This window comes from Topomyia yanbarensis, chromosome 3, assembly GCF_030247195.1.
Source record: "Topomyia yanbarensis strain Yona2022 chromosome 3, ASM3024719v1, whole genome shotgun sequence".
NCBI lineage: Eukaryota > Metazoa > Arthropoda > Insecta > Diptera > Culicidae > Topomyia > Topomyia yanbarensis.
Window position 1 is genome coordinate 190,890,091 of NC_080672.1, and position 19,207 is coordinate 190,909,297.

At 42.0% G+C, this 19,207-nt stretch overlaps 1 protein-coding gene across 20 annotated transcripts in view; it reads left to right on the plus strand.

Moving 5' to 3' along the window:
- Positions 1 to 19,207, plus strand: part of LOC131690091 (uncharacterized) — a 547,209-nt gene that overhangs the window by 1,604 nt on the left and 526,398 nt on the right. The window lies entirely within an intron of this gene.

Here is a 19,207-nt window from a genome sequence, read left to right on the forward strand (position 1 = left end):
TTTGTTTTTTTTGTTTAGTTTTGCAGTTTTTTAATAAATTCTAGAATTTTTTTTCATTTATTTATCTCTGGTTTTGTAAACACTGGTATACGGTTTCTGTATTCTGTACAATGTACACCTGCCGCGATTTGTTGGAAGAATGAACGTACTAGAGAATTTAAGCACAGAGAACAGACATATAAGCTAGAACAAACCTCGACAAACATGTGATTAGGGCTCAAAAGCCAAATGTTAAAATTCACTTTGAGGAGAAATTCTGGAGAAACCGTTTTTACCCAAGCATGGTGCATCGCAGTCAACGAAAGACAAAACGTTTCTCCTTTGTTTGCTATCAACGGCTCTGTTGTGCGATTTACGGTTTATCGAGAATTTCCTCCAAAATGAATTTTGACAGTTGGCTTCCCGACCAGAAGAAAATAACTGGCCAATAAGGCCCATCTAAAAAGTTTTTAAAATACTATTAACCCTTCGCGACGTGAAATTTTTTTTCAGCGTTAATACTGTTATTTTTAGCTTTATATAAGTTTTCGGGGTCGCTGATTCCGATTGTGACGTTGAAAATGTAAAATTCAAAATGGTGGATCCAATGTGGCGACTGTGCTTGGCTAAATTTCATGTTTGTTTCATAGGCAGTATGGAGTGAATTTTGTTACTGGAAGGTTGAAAAATGTTTTATTATTATTAATTAATAGCCCGCCTCTTACCCCCACACCAAAAAGCTCACGCCCCCTGGTAGTGGACACATCAGTTCTCAGCGTACAAAAAAGGTCAGCACAACAAAACAAAGTTACGAATCGAGGAAACACTGAGAACAAAAAAAAACAATACGAGACCGACAAAACACAAAATTTGACAAGAAGTTACGGCGGGTACCCAGCGGAAAAGAATCCTTTTAAGGGTCCCATCGTAGCCTTGCAGGAAGCTTATAATAATTTAAATTTATTTATTACTTATTGCTAGAAAAAATGCATTTATCAATTGTTTTTATTAAAAAAATGTTAACCAATTATAACTAAAGGAATAAGCTCGATTAGTGGTGAACGAAGTTTATATTAAAAATTCTCCTATTTTATTTTTTTAAATTAGTTTCAAGTATTGATACCTAAATTTAATATTCCGCAGTTATTTTCTTCTGCTCGGGATTGGTTTAAAACGTCTTATAAGCGGTTTTCGGAGTAGCTGATTCTGATTCTGACGTCGAAAATGTAAAATTCAAAATAGCGGATCCAATATGGCGACTGTGCGACCCAAAAAAAGCGTAAAAAAGTTAGCGACCCCAAAAACTCGTAAATCGAGTTTTATGGTCGTTGTAGCAAAATTCGTAAAAAATGGCTGTCATTGTGTAGCAGCCATTTTGAATTTTCAAATTTCATTATCAGAATCACAATCAGCGACCTCAAAAATCACATAATCCATTTCAATGCTAGTTGAGAAGTTATCCCTGTCTCAAAATCTTTTATATAATATAATAATAAACTCCATTTTTGCTTATTTTGACTTTTTTTTTTTAAAAAACTGACCTGCGAAAAATTCTGCTAAAAAATCTAATATTTAGTTCAATGTTTGAGATACTTGCAAAAAAAAGTTAGATCTTTAGGACTTTTTTTTTTGTAAAAACATTTATTTGGAGACTTTATTTACATGAGTGTTACACAATTACGGTGAGTTACAATTTAAAGCAAACTCGAGAGCTCCTACTGTCATGTCACTATCATCCAAAATAAAATTTATGTAAGAACTAAATAATTTTAGAATCTTCGTACTTTTGTTAGAGCAAATACCCTTGAACTCTGGGATCGCTAATTGATTGAAATTTATCCTCGATCCTAAAATGGTTTCCAATTTTAGTTGAAGAGTTTTCCACAGGTGTTGAGGGCACTGGTGAAATTTATGCTCTAAGGTTTCCACAACGTTCCAACAAACTCCACAATTTGGATTTGGGAGTCGTCCTATGTTGTGTAAAAGTTTCGCATGGGGTATTTTGTCGTTGACGAACAGGAATAATGAAGATCTTTCTGTGGGATTCAATTGTTTAGAGTCTATGTTTTTCCATACTCTTGGCCACGTTTTCTTGCATAACCTTCGGTGTTTTTAGAGCACCTAGTAAATGCGTCTCAATGCTGATAGAAGAGCTGTTCAACGTTAGCTGCTGAGGTGGATTACGGATGATGTTCCATGCTGCTCGTAGACACGGGTAAGTTGATGGTATTGCTGCTCCATTCACTGCCTGACTGTACAGAGAAGCAGCAAAGGGTGCTTCTTGAGCGGTAAGCAGGAACTGATTGGCTAACAAAGCCTTGAACTTGTGCATCGGAAGGTGTAAGTTCAGTCCTCCCTTCAAAACCGATTGAGTCAATTGCTCCATGGCTACTCTTGGTCGCCGATCCCACACAAAGTAGCCAATTTGTTTGGTGATCCTGGCCACGTCTTGATTTCGGATGCTTTTTTTCTTTTTTGAATGGAGAATGCAATTTACGCACTAACCCAGTACACGTGCTATTAGTAGATGCCAAGCTACCACACGGGGTGTACTGGAGTGTCGGGCTCTCATGGTGACACCATGACTAGGTAATACCGACTAAATTCCATTAGGCACCGTCATTGTTCCTCCCAGGGACAACCTCTCGGAATTACTTCTGGGGAGACGGTTGTACTTAATGTACTCACTCACTCTCGCTCACGCGTTCATACATCCTGTATAAGGCTTACTTGGGCGCTCTCTCTGTCACACCTTGATTCACTCTCTAACACTCCACATGAGGCTTACTTTTGTGCTCACCTTTTTCGTACCTTGCGAGGCTGACTTGTGTGCTCGCCTTTTTCCTCACCTTGCTAGGCTTAATTTTGTGCTCGCCTCTAACACACCATGTGAGGCTGACTTGGATGCTCACCCTATCACCTGATTTACTCTCAATCATACCACTCTATTACACTCCTGTCGCTCCCACTGGCATCCCATGCGGGACATTTTTCTTAGGCCCCACTTCTGACATACAATGTGAGCCTTACTCAGCGTAGCCAATAGAACACACCATTGATCTTGGCAATCGCAACACCCTCGGCGGAGGAGTGTATTACCTATTGAACCGGGATCCTTGTGAGGCTGACTTTTGTGCTCACCTCTAACATACCATGTGAGGCTGACTTGGATGCTCACCCTATCACCTGATTCACTCTCAATCATACCACTCTATTACACCCCTGTCGCTCCCCCTGGCATCCCAAGTGGGACATTATTCTTAGACCCCACTTCTGACATACCATGTGAGGCTTACTTGTGTGCTCACCGTTTTCATACCTTGTGAGGCTGACTTTTGTGCTCACCTCTAACATACCATATGAGGCTGACTTTTGTGCTCACCCTTAACATACCGTGTGAGGCTGACTTGGATGCTCACCCTTTCACTCCTCTGGCACGCCATGAGGTATCGATAGCTAAGTCCCAACATACTACGCTACGACCCTCCCGTCTTGGCATGAGGCAGTCCACTTATACACCTATACACTCACTCTTCTGTCTTGCTTCGGGGTGGCTGGATTTACCCCTTACGTGGTTGCCATTCGCAGCGCCAAACCTGCCTCGGCATGAACAGACCATTCACTCCCTTTTTTGCGCTTGGCCTTTTTCGCTCCAGCTAACCAATCACTAGTTAGCCGTGCCCGTCGTCTGTTGCTCGGTTCGCCAGATTACCTGTAGCCTACTGGCAATCTGCATGGTAGCAGCCGAGACTGCGTTCCACTTCTCCATCGATTGACACATCCGCTGAATAAGGGTATCAGGGGTTGTGTCCCAGCCACAGACGTCAAGCATTGCTCTTCTTTCGACGTCGAAACGAGGACATACGAACAGTATATGTTCGGCAGATTCGTCCACACCTGGGCAGTCAGGGCAGACGGGGACCTTCGCGTGCCCAAACCTGTGGAGGTACTGTCGGAAGCAGCCATGGCCTGGCAGGAATTGTGTCAGATGGAAGTGAACTTCCCCATGTGGTCTGCCCACCCAGCTCGATATGTTAGGTATCAGCCGGTGGGTCGAGGAGTTATCCCACTCATGCTGCCATCTAACGACCGAAGCCACCCTGGTGCGCTCGTGGGCTCCCCTATTTCCACGTAGCTCGAAGCACTCCTCATCTCCCGGATGACCAGCCCGACTGGCATCATGCTCGCTATCACGCAGGATGCATCGTGTGATACCGTGCGGTAAGCAGATATCACTCTTAGGCACATCACGCGGTAGGTGCTCTCCAGTTTCTGTAGGTAACTGATTACCCTCAGTGCTCTTGACCATGACGGGCCGCCATACTTGAGGATAGATACGGCAAACGCCTGCCAGTAGCCTACGTCTACTGGCGCACACCTTTAAGCTGTTGGACATCATCCTCGATAATACCGCAACAGGCGTCGACGCTCTCTTGCATGTATAGCCGACATGGCTGCCGAAGGTCAGCTTGTCGTCTATAATGACTCCGAGAGACTTCAGACTCCGCTGTGAGGTGACCACGACTTCTCCCACATGGATAACTGCATGTTATACCGACTTGCGGTTGTTGACGATAACTACCTCCGTCTTATGCTGAGCGAGCTCCAGGCCTCTCGCGCTCATCCATTCCTCCACCGTGCTGATCGCGTGTTCTGCGGTTAGTTCTACCTCAGGAATTGACTCCCCGCAGACCTCCAAGGTTACGTCGTCAGCAAAGCCGACGATCTTGACTCCAGGAGGGAACTTCAGTTTCAGAACCCCGTCATACATGAGGTTCCATACCACCGGGCCTAGGATCGAGCCCTGCGGGACTCCGGCGGTAATAGGGACCTTTTTCTGACCCGCATCGGTCTCGTATAGCAGTACGCGGTTCTGGAAGTAACTTTCCTGGATCCGGTACAAACCCACCGGTAGGCTAAGCCGGTGTAACGAGAGCGCGATGGCATCCCAGCTTGCGCTGTTTAATGCGTTCTTCACGTCAAGTGTCACTAACGCACAGTATCGAATGCCTCGCCTTTTCCGTTGGATCGCTATCTCGGCAGTCTTTATCACTGAGTTGATAGCGTCCACCGTAGACTTACCCTTTCGAAAGCCAAACAGCTTGCTTGACAGGCCGTCCGTACCTTCAGTAGATACAGAACATTAGATTAGGATTGTCGCTGACATCAGGGGTAGGAACATCATTGTTTTGATTCCGAGATATACCTGTCAAATGGGCCAAATAAAAAACAGCAAAAAAATAATCCTCTATCGTCGTTTCATAGCGACTAATCATTTTTGTTTCTTTTAGCCAGCAAAACAATGGCTATTCTTGGCTAATGTGTTTTCACTAATTAGAATGCACAAATTGTCTAAACACAGACAAACAGACGTAACACGAGATGAATTTTCATCGCCCACAGAAAAAACGGTCGCTTTAAATTATGAAAAATGCGCCATTTCACCGAGCGTGGCGCTTGTGAAGCGATTTTGACACATAGCCATAATGTGTAACTTCGTTACCGCAAGCACCCGAAAACCAAAATGAAGGGAAAGAAAGGTGGGAACATTCGTCACTTTTAAGTGTATTAGTTTTATATATGTCAAATGGAACAAAGTGTCCGCGACCCATAAAATAAGTAAACATCGTTTAACTAGACACCCAGATGGTGCTAGTTACTGACGAGATGATGAAACAGATGAAACACAAAAAAATAAAACTTAATTTAAGTTAGGTTTTGTGCCCTTAACGCGCAAAATGGCTTAATACAATTTTCCTTTATGAGAATTAATATTGCATAATGCAAGGCGTTTGGCTCCCGAGCCAAAAGACAAGAGTTCGTTTTCGCTTTCTCGTTAGCAAACCTGAGCCTCTGTGCTTGCTTCCCGGGACATCACTCGGGACAAGTCAGTTGCTTTGAACGTTCACATGTGTCGTGTGAACTGTTTGGAATTTTTTGACATTAAAAATGTCTTACTCCACTATCTGGGGCTGGGTGTCATTCTAAAATCTAAACTATCTCCCATGTAACGAAACTATGTAAGGTTTGCACGCTTATAACTCCGATATTACTAGATGAATTTTAATCATTCATACACCAACCGATTCAGAAACACCTAACTTAAATATTGGTAATAATTTAATATCTCCCCAATAAAAGTAGACTTTTGGAAATTGGTAAAATTAAAAAGTTCACGAAAAACGGGAAAATTACCATTCGTGAGGCAGATTTCTCAGACACAGCCGTCAAGAGAGGGCAGCTTAGTTGCTCAATGAAACACGAAAAGTCATAAATAGAAGCAACGCATGTCCGTTTAAATCAGTTGTTGCTCTTATCCCATACGAGCAACATCGTCTCCAGGCGATGCAATAAGCGCTATCGATTTTCGGTAACGTTGGCATTTGCACACACTCGGACCTAAGTGACTAAACCATATACGGTTAGTTTATAAATAGAGGTGACGCGTACATGTTTGAATCAGTTTTTGTTCTTATGTCGAACGGGTAAGATCATGGCACTACAATAAGCGGTAGACGCTATGCATTTTCGGCAGCGGTGGCCGTGTGATTTTTCGGGTACCAGCACGGTGTCACAGAATGATTTGCAAAGTGGGTGGGCAGGGTGGTTTGGATTTAATTCAATACGGTGTGTGCTGCTTAAGAGTGTTGCGTTTGAAAAAAATATATTTTTATGCATGTGTGCGTTGTAACTTGTTAATTCATGTTTACGGCGCTTTGTAGCTGCGTAGGGTAAAGAGCCTATTGGTTTTCATGTTTCATATTTCGGTTATATGTTTTTATCAGTAAGGCATCTGACAACGTGCTTCTGTAGTTATTGCACTGTTCAGCAGCGTAGTATTTTATATAGGAGAGTACACTCAGGTTTTTTACGCGGGTTTTGAAATTTACGCGGTTTTCATTAACGCGTTTTTTTTTTAAATTTACGCGGTTTTAATTTACCCGGCCTGTATCCCCTGCGTGAAAAATCTGAGTGTAATTGCATCGGAAACAATCACATTCCCAGCAGAACTTTTTGTTTTCTAATTTCAAACACTTTTGTTACGTACTGCACACAACGGAAAATTTTAAAACAGAACTTACCGTTTCAGCAGCAGTTTAAGCGGGTGTTCTTTTTCGATTCAAATTCAAGCCATGTCTTAAGCGTTACTGGACTTAAAATTGTTTTCCCAGTTTATCCAGTCAGAATATCTGTCCTACCCTATGTATTTAAAACACAGTTCTAATTGCGTTTTAAAGTATACAACAAATAGAACGGTTCAGTATACTAATTTAAATTTTAAAATAATTTTTTTTTAAATTATGAAACAAACCGCTGTACTGAAGATATAATTATGTCAGTCCTATTACCACATAAAACACCTATATAACATAAAACGCTGCAGAATTGGTTTAATAATACAATGTTTACACTACAGAGTTATAACACGTTTTAATAATTAGCAAGAAGAAAAATGTCACCAAGATAGCATAAAAATCCGTTTTAACTGGTAGTGCGAACGTTGCATAACAATGTAATTTATCAAATAATTTCATTTTTTCCACCACTAATCGATCAAGAAATACTTAAACTTAAGATTGTTTACTTAAGCTCATTAGTACATTATTGAAAATTTAAATGGAAAATGAAATTTCATATTTCATGGAGAATCTGTATATTTCCGTTGGCGGGCGTGGGCTTCCTCATCACAGCTCTCAATATGGAACTTTTCTTTTGAATATATTTTCTGGACAGACCAGCCTATTTTTACTAGATGGATCAGCCAAATAATGCCAATCACCTAGTGAGATACTTGATTAATTAATAGATTACCGCTAAAAGACCTTCAATAAATTATGTTTTAATGGGGAGGGTATTGTAACATATGAAAACAGGCGTGTGAACAAGAATGTGAGTCGATATGTGTGATAGATAAAATTCATTTGCACGCTCTTGAAAAAAGCTACATTTTTAATGTCACCGTGGTCGTGTCCTGTACACAACCCTTTAATTTTTTATTTGTGTCTAACTAGTGCTAATTTGGGTACTAGTTTAGATACATCGTCTAACTAGACACCCAGATGGTGCTAGTTACTGACGAGATGAATTCGAAACACAAAAAATAAAACTTAATAAACATAAAGATCCGAACGAGCGTCCTGATTCTTTGGCGCAGGATGAAAAGAGAGAAAAGGCCGAACTTCACCACGGATCTTCCGATTCGAACAATTAGGGACACTTTTTTATATCGAAACTATCGATAAAAATAATTATGACTGAACCGAATCAAAACCTCTGGCAACAGAAGAGCCCACTACCGTTTGTTTATGTTTTCCGTTTGTTTTATCGGTTTTATCGAAGAAATATGGCGATAGTACTTATACTTGGAACAATGTGACATCTTGTATCGTCTTGCCCGAAAACATAACCGCCATTTTCATTTTATGCAAACCAAAACAAACAAAATGGTCCAGAAATGTGAAATGCATTCCTGTCGAAGTATCCAAGGCAAGAATTGTCCAAAATCATTTCGTATTTTCCTGCACGACGCTGATCGGTGAGCAGATACATTTTAGGATCTTGTCAATTTAACTGGTTCGGCGTAACGAATCTAACCGGATGTATGCAATGGATTCGAATTTGTCGATCCGCGGAACTGACGGAAAAATTCAACTTTGGCATGGTGCAGGAGTTACGAAAATTGAAGATACGCTTAGACCATATTCAATCTAGATATATTTAATAATCCGTCGCAACCCAACAGCATCGCCGAAAGGGTCATTTTCAGGACCAAAAGAATTAAATTATATTTTCCTACGACGATTGCTCATTACCATCCAAGACGAAGCACCCACTGGACAATTGGAGACCCAGCCAATTTTCAAGCAAATGAGCTTTCTACCAACCGGAACGTTCCCCAAGTTGTAACAAAATTGAACTTTTCCATAGCCTACATAATGAGTTTTCACCTACAGAAAGCGTTAAAAATGAAATCGTTGATGCGAATTGATCCTGATATTGGCAAGGAAATTTTAGGGGTTGTATCTCCGTGATCTTGATCCAATGATGGCCTCGATAGCACAGCCGCCTCTTTAAAAATAGGCTACATAGCCTTGTTCTTATAGTAAAAGTAAACGCTAGCATGGAAAATCAAATAAAGAGTACAAGATGTCTCCGGGATTCCAAATGAGCGACGGCAAAGAAGAGTAAATAGAGACAAAAATCAATCATACGACCAATTGACAACAAAAATTGTTTTCTTCACACGAAAAGAAAAACAATTTTGTTGCTTAATTTCCCGTAACAATAAATGGTTGTGTTGGGTTTTAAAAATGAAGTCGTTACCATGCATTCTTTAAATTTGTCAATTGCAATAATTATGCCATGGAAAATTTAAGTACGTGACCTAGGCGATTTTTCTATTTCGCTCTTCAAATATAGCAACTGCAACAATGCTCCTACCTTTCATCTACTATCTTGCAATTGACAAGCGGTGTGGGCATTGTTGCCAGTACTTCCATTGAAAAAAAATGTTGTCCCATGGTTGCCAGAATCACATTTTGTGCAATGTGTTCAACAGATGTCGCTAGTATACCGTGGGCGATGATTTTTTTTAGAATTTTCTTCGAGCTGTTACGTCTGTTTGTCTGTGTGCTTACGTTATACTTGAAAGTCAGTCAAGGACTCAAATTAACGGCTTCAAAACCAAAACAAAACAAACATGCTGAAGTAAATGGCGCAAAGCAAAGGACCAAATCAAAAAATGTTTTTTTATTTGGCTTTCAAGTCCTTTGCTTTGCGCCGTTAACTTTACATGTTTGTTTTGGCTTTTGAGTCGTTAACTTGACTGACTAACTTGACTGACTTTCAAATAAAACGTAAGCGCGTTTGAGCCCTTTAGTTTAAACCTGAGACAAGACATGCGAAGAGCAAAAAATCGAATGTCAAATGCAGCCAGGGGTACTGTCAAATGCAGCCAGTTCATTTGAATTGTGAGGCAGAAAGAGAGGCCATTCTAAGTTTACTGCTCTTGCAGATCTTTTGAAACGCGCCCAAAATGGTCAGTAACGGTATCCTTTCGGATTTTTCGTGTCATTAAAAAGTAATCCAATTGTAATTGTAATTTATTAATCGAACAAAAGCCTGGTGGATAAACTTTTTGTCAGGGCAAGGAGACATGTTATGGAAAGTTTTACATCAGAAAATTAATTGATTACAAACTGGAGAATCGGTTAATGAGAAAATATAAAATTCTTACACTAAGCAGAACCCGCTAAGTAATTCCCTATATCATCACAATGCTCCTTCAACTCTTTGTTAGATATTTCATTTGCTGTTTTGCTCGTAATCCAAATTCTGCCATTCATTCCAGCGGCCTTTTCGAATGCTATTTCCTTCGCAAGCATATCTAGATATGCACACTTCGGATTAAGGATTTTCCGTACCAATTTGATGCTACACCAAGTTTGCCTTTGTTCCCGTGGGAATTAACGCAAATCAGCTCCGGTTCCAAATCGCGATTGGCTATTAGTAGTCGTGCGCATATGGCATCTCCTACGTTAACATCTAGACGGTACTTGTTGGTGGCATCCTCGAAAGCCATGTATGATAAAGCGGCCGGTTCACTGGCGCTTATGTCGACCCGGAAGATATCTCCAGCTTTTTGGGATAAGATTCCGATAACAATTACATCAAGATTCGGCACGTACATCTTTTGATAGCAATCTACCCAGAACGTGTTGGGAGCCTTTTTCCGTAATACACTACTTTTGCAGACCAGCACCGCGTCATCGTTGTCCTGTTGAAGTCCAGGACCTAGCATTTTTTATTGACCTTCGCTATCTCAATTGCTTCTTCCATGCGGTAACCTGGTAAAACTGGCTGATCCACTATATGGATATTTTCAAAAAAAAAACCACTCCGAAGTACAGTAGCGCAGAATATTTTACGACACTGCCACTAATAGCACCATTCTGTTCCAAACTCAAGTTTAAGTAGCGAGAGTTGTATTGTAGAAACATATCCTCCATTTACATAGTCGATCAATCTGTTACCTCCATTCAATCGTCGCAATATAACTAAAATGAAATTCATCCAATCAACACCCATTCCGTCGAAGATAAACCCGTAAGCCACTTACCTCTCCCTCCGCTAGACCTTCGTGTTCCAGTTGCTTCCATCCTCAGGCAGCAGATTGTTCATAATTAGCAGCACGATATCGACAATTCACCAGATTCCGACGCCTCCCAGTGTGAGCAACTTTCCGACGGCCGTACCAGTCTGACCGAGACAGAATCGATCCATGCCCAGAAATCTGTACAACAGTGTCGTCATGAAGCAATGGCTTGTGTACTTGACGCAGGGAAATCCGTCCCGCGTAAACTCCAGCGGTTCGACATATTCGATACTGTCGAGCACTACGCACCAAACTCTGGTGGTCTTGACGGCATCATAATAAACACAGCCAAATTTCACATACCCGTGGCCCAGCTCCTCTTTGACCGGACGGTTTTCTCTTGTGACCCACAGGTCCTTGGTGATTTGGCCGTTTCCACAATTAGAATTCTCATAATCAGAAGCAGGAACAAACATTTTTTTTTATTATTTTTGTGCTGTTAACTTGCGGCTCAAAAGCCGAAACAAAACAAACAAAATGAAGTGAACGGCGCAAGACAAGGACTCGAAATCATAACCCTCCGAGCTCTCGATCGAAGCAGTTCGTTTTCTGGTGCTGTGCATAAAGTGAACAAGAATAAATTGTCAGTGAAGGTCAACCATTGTTCGAGGCAGTCTTTGTTCGCCGGTGCCCAGGCTGGTGAAGTGAATACCAGAATAGCCGGAATCGCCGCTATATAAGCTAAGTATTTTTTTTCTTTCATTTCCCTTTCCCCGATCGGTCTCTACTTCTGCCCTTTCCCTTTCTCTCGTTTACACCACGTGTTATCCTCGTGCCTAAATGGCCGAGGGCGAAGTAACATTGGATGGGAATGATATTCCCATGGATATACCGGATAAACCCGAAATTACTCCCTCCCCTGATTCCCCCAGTCCTCCCCGTATTAAAACATACCCAGCCAGTTCGACTGGACCCTGGGTGGTGTATTTCCGGCCCAACACGAAATCGCCCAATATTCTAGAAATCTCACGGGAGCTGGCTGCCAACTACCCGTCCGTGGCTCAGATAACACGTATTCGAGCTAATAAGATACGCGTTATAGTAAATGACCTCGACCAGGCAAACCAGATTGCTCGCAGCGAGCGTTTTACGAAGCAATTCAAAGTGTATGTGCCTTGTAGAGTTGTGGAGATCGATGGGGTCGTCGCCGAACCGGGTCTAAAGTGCGAAGACCTGTTGAAGTACGGGGTTGGCTGCTTTAAGGACCCTTCACTTCAAAAGGTGAAAATTCTGGAATGCAAGCAATTGTATTCCGCAAAAACTGAAGATGATAAGACAACTTATTCTCCGTCAGACTCGATTCGGGTGACTTTCTCCGGATCTGCTCTTCCCAACTATGTCCTCCTGGATAAGGTTCGCCTACCTGTTCGCCTGTTTGTACCGCGGGTAATGAACTGCAGCAATTGCAAGCAACTGGGCCACACAGCCACTTATTGTGGCAATAAAAAACGGTGCGGCAAATGCGAGGGAGAGCATGAGGATGACGCTTGCGGTGGAGAAACTGAGAAGTGTATTTACTGCGGGGGCCCTCCGCATGCTCTTAAGTCATGCCCGGCGTACAAGCAGCGCGGGGATAAAATTAAGCGCTCCCTTAAGGATCGCTCGAGGCACTCTTATGCAGAAATGCTAAAGAATGCTTCGCCATCTGTCCCTTCCGAAAATTCCTTTGCTCTTTTGGCTGGCGTTGAGCAAGAATCTGACGACCCACAAGAGGGAACATCATTGGTTAACCCAGGGGAATCCAGGAAGAGGAGAAATCTAGCCTCCCCTACATTGCCTCGTAAGGGTGCCAAGGTGTCGTCCACTCAGAGTGCGCCAACCGCAATCAATAAATCCAACGGAAGTGATGCACAAAAGCCGAAGCAATTTGCTCCAGGACTTGGAAATATTAATTCTAACAAGGAGTACCCACCACTTCCAGGGACACCAAAAACCCCAAGTGTCCCCTTTTTTCAAACAGATACTTAGTCCAGTAGCGGACTAATGAAATTTTCTGACATAGTGGACTTAATTTTCACAGCCTTCAATGTTACTGATCCTCTTAAAAGCCTTCTGATACGTTTTCTCCCTATAGTGCAAACATTTTTGAAGCAGTTGACTACTAAATGGCCCCTCCTTGCAGCGATCGTATCCTTCGATGGCTAAGTCATCGAACGAGGTCACCGATTCGATCACTGTTCTACAGTGGAACAGCAGAAGTATCCTCCCGAAAATCGATTCCTTTAAATTTTTACTAAATAGTTTAAAATGTGATGCTTTCGCATTATGTGAAACTTGGTTAACTTCCGATATAAATCTCAACTTCCACGACTTTAATATAATTCGTCTGGATCGAGAAAACCCCTATGGAGGAGTACTTTTGGGGATCAAAAAGTGCTATTCTTTCAACCGAATTAACCTCCCTTCGACACCAGGTATTGAAATTGTCGCTTGTCAAGTTTTAATCAAAGGTAAAGACCTTTGCATTGCTTCCATCTACATTCCTCCTAGAGCCTCGGTAGGGCACCGAACGCTTTGTAATATCACGGAATCCTTACCGGCACCGCGGCTAGTTCTGGGAGACTTTAACTCGCATGGTACGGTATGGGGCTGTCTTCATGATGATAATGGATCAACATTAATCCAAGATCTTTGCGATAATTTCAACATGACCATCTTAAACACGGGAGAAATGACGCGGATTCCTACACCACCAGCACGCGCAAGCGCGTTGGATTTATCTCTATGCTCGACTTCGCTACAGTTAGATTGCACGTGGAAGGTGATCCCTGATCCCCACGGTAGCGACCATTTGCCTATCGTGATTTCAATTGCTAACGGTTCAAGACCATCGGAAACAATCAATGTCTCGTATGACCTCACACGGAACATTGATTAGAAGAGTTACGCGACCGCGATATCCGTTAAAATCGAATCCACTCAAGAACTTCCTCCGGCGGAAGAGTACAGGTTTTTGGCTGGCTTGATTCTCGACAGTGCGAATCAAGCTCAGACTAAACCAGTACCCAGCGCGAATACCCATGGACGGTCTCCCACCCCGTGGTGGGATAAAGAGTGCTCAGAGCTGTACGCGGAAAAGTCCACTGCATATAAGGCCTTCCGGGAAGACGGGTTACCCGCTAGCTATCTACAGTACGCGTCGTTAGAAAGGCGAATGAAGAGTCTAATGAAAGCCAAAAAACGCAGTTATTGGCGCCGGTTCGTCGACGGGTTAACTAGAGAAACAGCGATGAGCACTCTTTGGGGTACGGCTCGACGTATGCGTAACCGTAATAGTACCAACGAGAACGTGGAATATTCAAACCGTTGGATATTTGCTTTCGCCAAGAAGATCTGTCCGGACTCTGTCCCGGTACAGAAAACGTACCGCGCCGCGTCTCCTCACGATACCGCGAACGAAACACCGTTTTCGATGGTGGAGTTCTCACTTGCTCTCTTATCATGCAACAATAACGCCCCAGGGTTAGACAGAATCAAATTCAACTTGCTGAAGAATCTACCTGACACTGCAAAAAGGCGCTTGTTGAATTTATTTAACAAGTTTCTTGAGGGTAACATTGTCCCTCATGACTGGAGGCAAGTGAAGGTCATCGCCATCCAAAAACCAGGAAAACCAGCCTCCGACCACAACTCATATCGGCCGATTGCAATGCTGTCCTGTATTCGGAAGTTGTTCGAGAAAATGATCTTGTTTCGCCTCGACAATTGGGTCGAAGCAAATGGCTTACTGTCAGATACACAATTTGGCTTCCGCAAAGGCAAAGGGACGAACGATTGCCTTGCGTTGCTTTCTACAGAAATCCAAATGGCCTATGCTAACAAAGAGCAGATGGCATCAGTCTTTTTGGATATTAAGGGGGCTTTTGACTCAGTTTCTATCAACATTCTGTCAGAGAAGCTGCACCAGCATGGTCTTTCACCAATTTTAAATAACTTTTTGCTAAACCTGTTGTCTGAAAAGCACATGCACTTTTCGCATGGCGATTTAACAACATCGCGATTTAGCTACATGGGTCTTCCCCAGGGCTCATGTCTAAGTCCCCTGCTCTACAATTTCTACGTGAATGACATTGACGATTGTCTTGCCAATTCATGCACGCTAAGGCAACTTGCAGACGACGGGGTGGTCTCTGTTACAGGGCCCAAAGCTACCGACTTGCAAGGACCATTACAAAATACCTTGGACAATTTGTCTGCTTGGGCTCTTCAGCTGGGTATTGAGTTCTCCACGGAGAAAACTGAGTTGGTTGTTTTTTCTAGGAAGCGTGAGCCGGCGCAACTCCAGCTTCTATTAATGGGTGTAACGATCAACCAGGTTTTCACATTTAAATATCTCGGGGTCTGCAGATATTTAAATGTGAAATATAATAATAATAAGTATTTCCATAGAGGGCCGCCTTGGGGAGATCTGATTTTTCCAGCATTTGTTGTGCTTTTCTTGCACTTTAATTTGTTTGAAGAGTGGTTTGCCCGTTTTTGCCCGTTTAAAAGTTATCGGCATTGTAAAAAGAGCTATTTTCAATCAAAAAATGTGAATATCTCCACATATACTAGCGATAGCAAGTTTCCGTCTTCAGCAAAGTAATGCAGTTTAATAGTCCAAACAATGTTCTAGAACATTTATATCATGAAAAAAATCTAGAAGAAAACTTATGATGAAAAAACTGTTTTTAAGGGGCCTTTCGCAAATAATGCCCCATATCTCAAAAACCTTAAAAGATAGAGAGTTGAAGTCTTCAGATAAAATGTTTGTAACGAGTTTTTCTACAACTTTGCTGAAGTAAGTATTTGTCTATCTGAATTATTGAAGAAAATAAATTTCGTAACTCACTTTTAGGGGGATTAATCATCAATCCAATAAGACAAAAAGAAGGGGAGTTCTACTCCAAGAAACTTTCTCAAAGACACCATATTGCTAAAGTCAACCGTTTTGACGCAATCTAAAAAACCCCCTTTTTTGCTCTTTGGGACCACTGTGGTCTGGTTCGACTCTAAAGGTACCTGGGGATGTCACATTAGGTATCTGAAACAGAAATGCCAACAAAGGATCAATTTTCTCCGAACAATAACTGGAACATGGTGGGGTGCTCACCCAGGAGACCTGATCAGGTTGTACCAAACAACGATATTGTCGGTGATGGAGTACGGGTGTTTCTGTTTCCGCTCCGCTGCGAACATACACTTCATCAAACTGGAGAGAATCCAGTATCGTTGCTTGCGCATTGCCTTGGGTTGCATGCACTCGACCCATACGATGAGTCTCGAAGTGCTGGCGGGAGTTCTTCCGCTAAAAAATCGATTTTGGGAACTCTCATATCGATTGCTCATCCGATGCGACATTCTGAACCCGTTGGTAATTCAAAATTTCGAGAGGCTCGTCGAGCTTAATTCTCAAACCCGTTTTATGTCCTTGTACTTCGACTACATGGCACAGAGCATCAATCCTTCTTCGTACAATCCCAACCGTGTCCGTTTCCTAGATACTTCTGATTCTACTGTATTCTTCGACACATCCATGAAGGAAGAGATTCGTGGAATCCCGGACCATATACGCCCGCAAGTGATCCCCAATATATTTTATAATAAATTCCGAGAAGTCGACTGTGACAAAATGTTCTACACTGACGGATCAAATCTCGATGGGTCCACTGGCTTCGGTATCTTCAACAATACTATCACCGCTTCATTCAAGCTCAATGATCCAGCTTCAGTTTACGTCGCAGAGTTAGCTGCAATTCAGTACACCCTTGGGATCATCGACACTCTGCCCACAGATCACTACTTCATCATTTCGGACAGCCTCAGCTCTATCGAGGCTCTTCGTGCGATGAAGCCCAAAAAGCAATTCCCATATTTCCTGGGGAAGATACGGGAGTCCTTGTGTACGTTATCTGAAAAATCTTATCAAATTACCTTTGTTTGGGTCCCCTCTCATTGCTCTATCCCGGGCAATGAAAAGACCGTCTCATTAGCAAAAGTGGGCGCATTAAATGGTGACATATACGAAAGACCAATCTGCTTCAACGAATTTTTTAGTATTTGTCGTCAGAGGACACTCAACAGTTGGCAAACCTCGTGGAGCAATGGTGAACTTGGACGATGGCTACATTCCATTATCCCAAAGGTATTAACGAAGCCTTGGTTCAGGGGGATGGATGTGGGTCGGGATTTTATTCGTGTAATGTCCCGACTTATGTCCAACCACTACACCTTGGATGCGCATCTGCGGCGTATTGGGCTTGCGGAGAGTAATCTGTGCGCTTGTGACGAGGGCTATCACGACATCGAGCACGTTGTCTGGGTATGCGCCGGGTACTTGGACGCCAGGTCTCAGTTAAAGGATTCCCTTCGGGCCCGAGGTAGACCACCCAATGTCCCAGTCCGAGATATACTGGCAAATCGTGATTTCCCCTATATGTCCCTTATTTATACTTTCATAAAAACGACAAATATCCCAATTTAGCCCCTCTCTTTTTATTTCTCGTTTTAGAAGCTTTCTCTTGCCTTGTGGGACCGATCAGCTCCAGACTGCAACTATGTAACCGCCGTCGCACTTACCACTACGGAAACTGAAGCGAGAGCGACTCAAGGTCCGATGACTTTTGAAGGATTCCCCGCGGGTCCGAAGAATACCATCCGCCAATCCGACCTACTAGACTGAGGCGGTAATCTTTCGCTGATCTCCCGTTTGAGCGAAAGTTGCAAGTTTTGCTCTTCTCTCCCGGTCACCATCTACGCTTTCTCTCCCCTGTCCTTGATACAACTGCTTCTACAGCCCCCCTCTGAATATCTTGACCAAGCATAAGTCTCCGCTAAAAAGTTCAAATTTGTATTCTGTATTCCTAGTTTTAAGATAGTTGTAATTTTACCTCTTTGTTAAAACTATTGTCCCCCATCTTGTAAATAGAATTGTATCCCTAGTCTTAAAACACCTGCGAATTTTCTCATAAATATTTGTTCCCCCTTTTGTGTACCAAACTATATTGTTAGTTTTAAGATAACTGTAAATATTTCCTAAAAATTATTACTATTGAATTCCTTGTTTTAAATTTTTTTTTCATAAAAAAAAATCTTTCGCCCCCTCTCTTGTATATAGAATCTTATTTCTAGTCTTAAGATAGCTGTAAAATTTTTCTTTTTTAAAAAAATATTTCAACATTGTAACCTCCTAGTTTTAAAATATTCTGGTTGCAGTTGAAAATCGAATAATTGACTTGCGCCTTTCGTTTTTTCCCTATTTGCAGAGTGGGCATCTAAAGCGCATCTTGTGTACATGTTAGAGAATCCACTTGCGCGTTATCTACACCAGTTGCGCTTTAGTTCCGTACGCTGAAAATAGGAGAAAAATCGAAAGGCGCAAGTTCACTATTTCGATTTTCAACTGCAACCAGAATATACAAAATGTAAAAACAAAAGAATTTGGCACCGCCAAGCTAACGCATTTGTGCCTATCAAATAAACGAAATGAATAAAAAAAAGGACTCGAAATCCAAATCAAAACAAATATCTCGAGTACTTATTCAAATGGACGTAAGTAACAATGAGAGATTCTCTTTCAGGTCTTTCTCTTCTGTTCATTACTCGGCCATTTCAACATTTACTACTCTACTCTTTGCATAATATTGTAGTAAAAACCGTCGGCTTTCGATATGTACTGGAAAATTAGTACAAAGTGTTGTAATGACGTCGTAATAAACGAAAGAGAAAGTAAACAAAGAGAGGCTCTCAATGTTACTTACGTCCATTTGAAAAAGTACTCGAGATATATCGATGTTAACGCCAGGGATGCCAGTTGTGCGCAAAAAGGACGCAAATTGCATTTTGTTAAAAAAAGTGGTGATATGTAATGTTTTGTTTGTATTTTGTATTTTGAGGTGAAATAATAATGTTTTATCTACCAAATAGCGATATTTTATCATTAGGAATAATAGAGCACTTTAATTAATGAATAAAAAAAGATATGCTAAACTTCATTCTCATTTTTCTCGGTTTGACATCATTGGCTTTACGGCCCTAATCATATGTTAGTCGAGAATTGGAAAGAGTAATTCTGGTATAGCATTGGTCCCATGA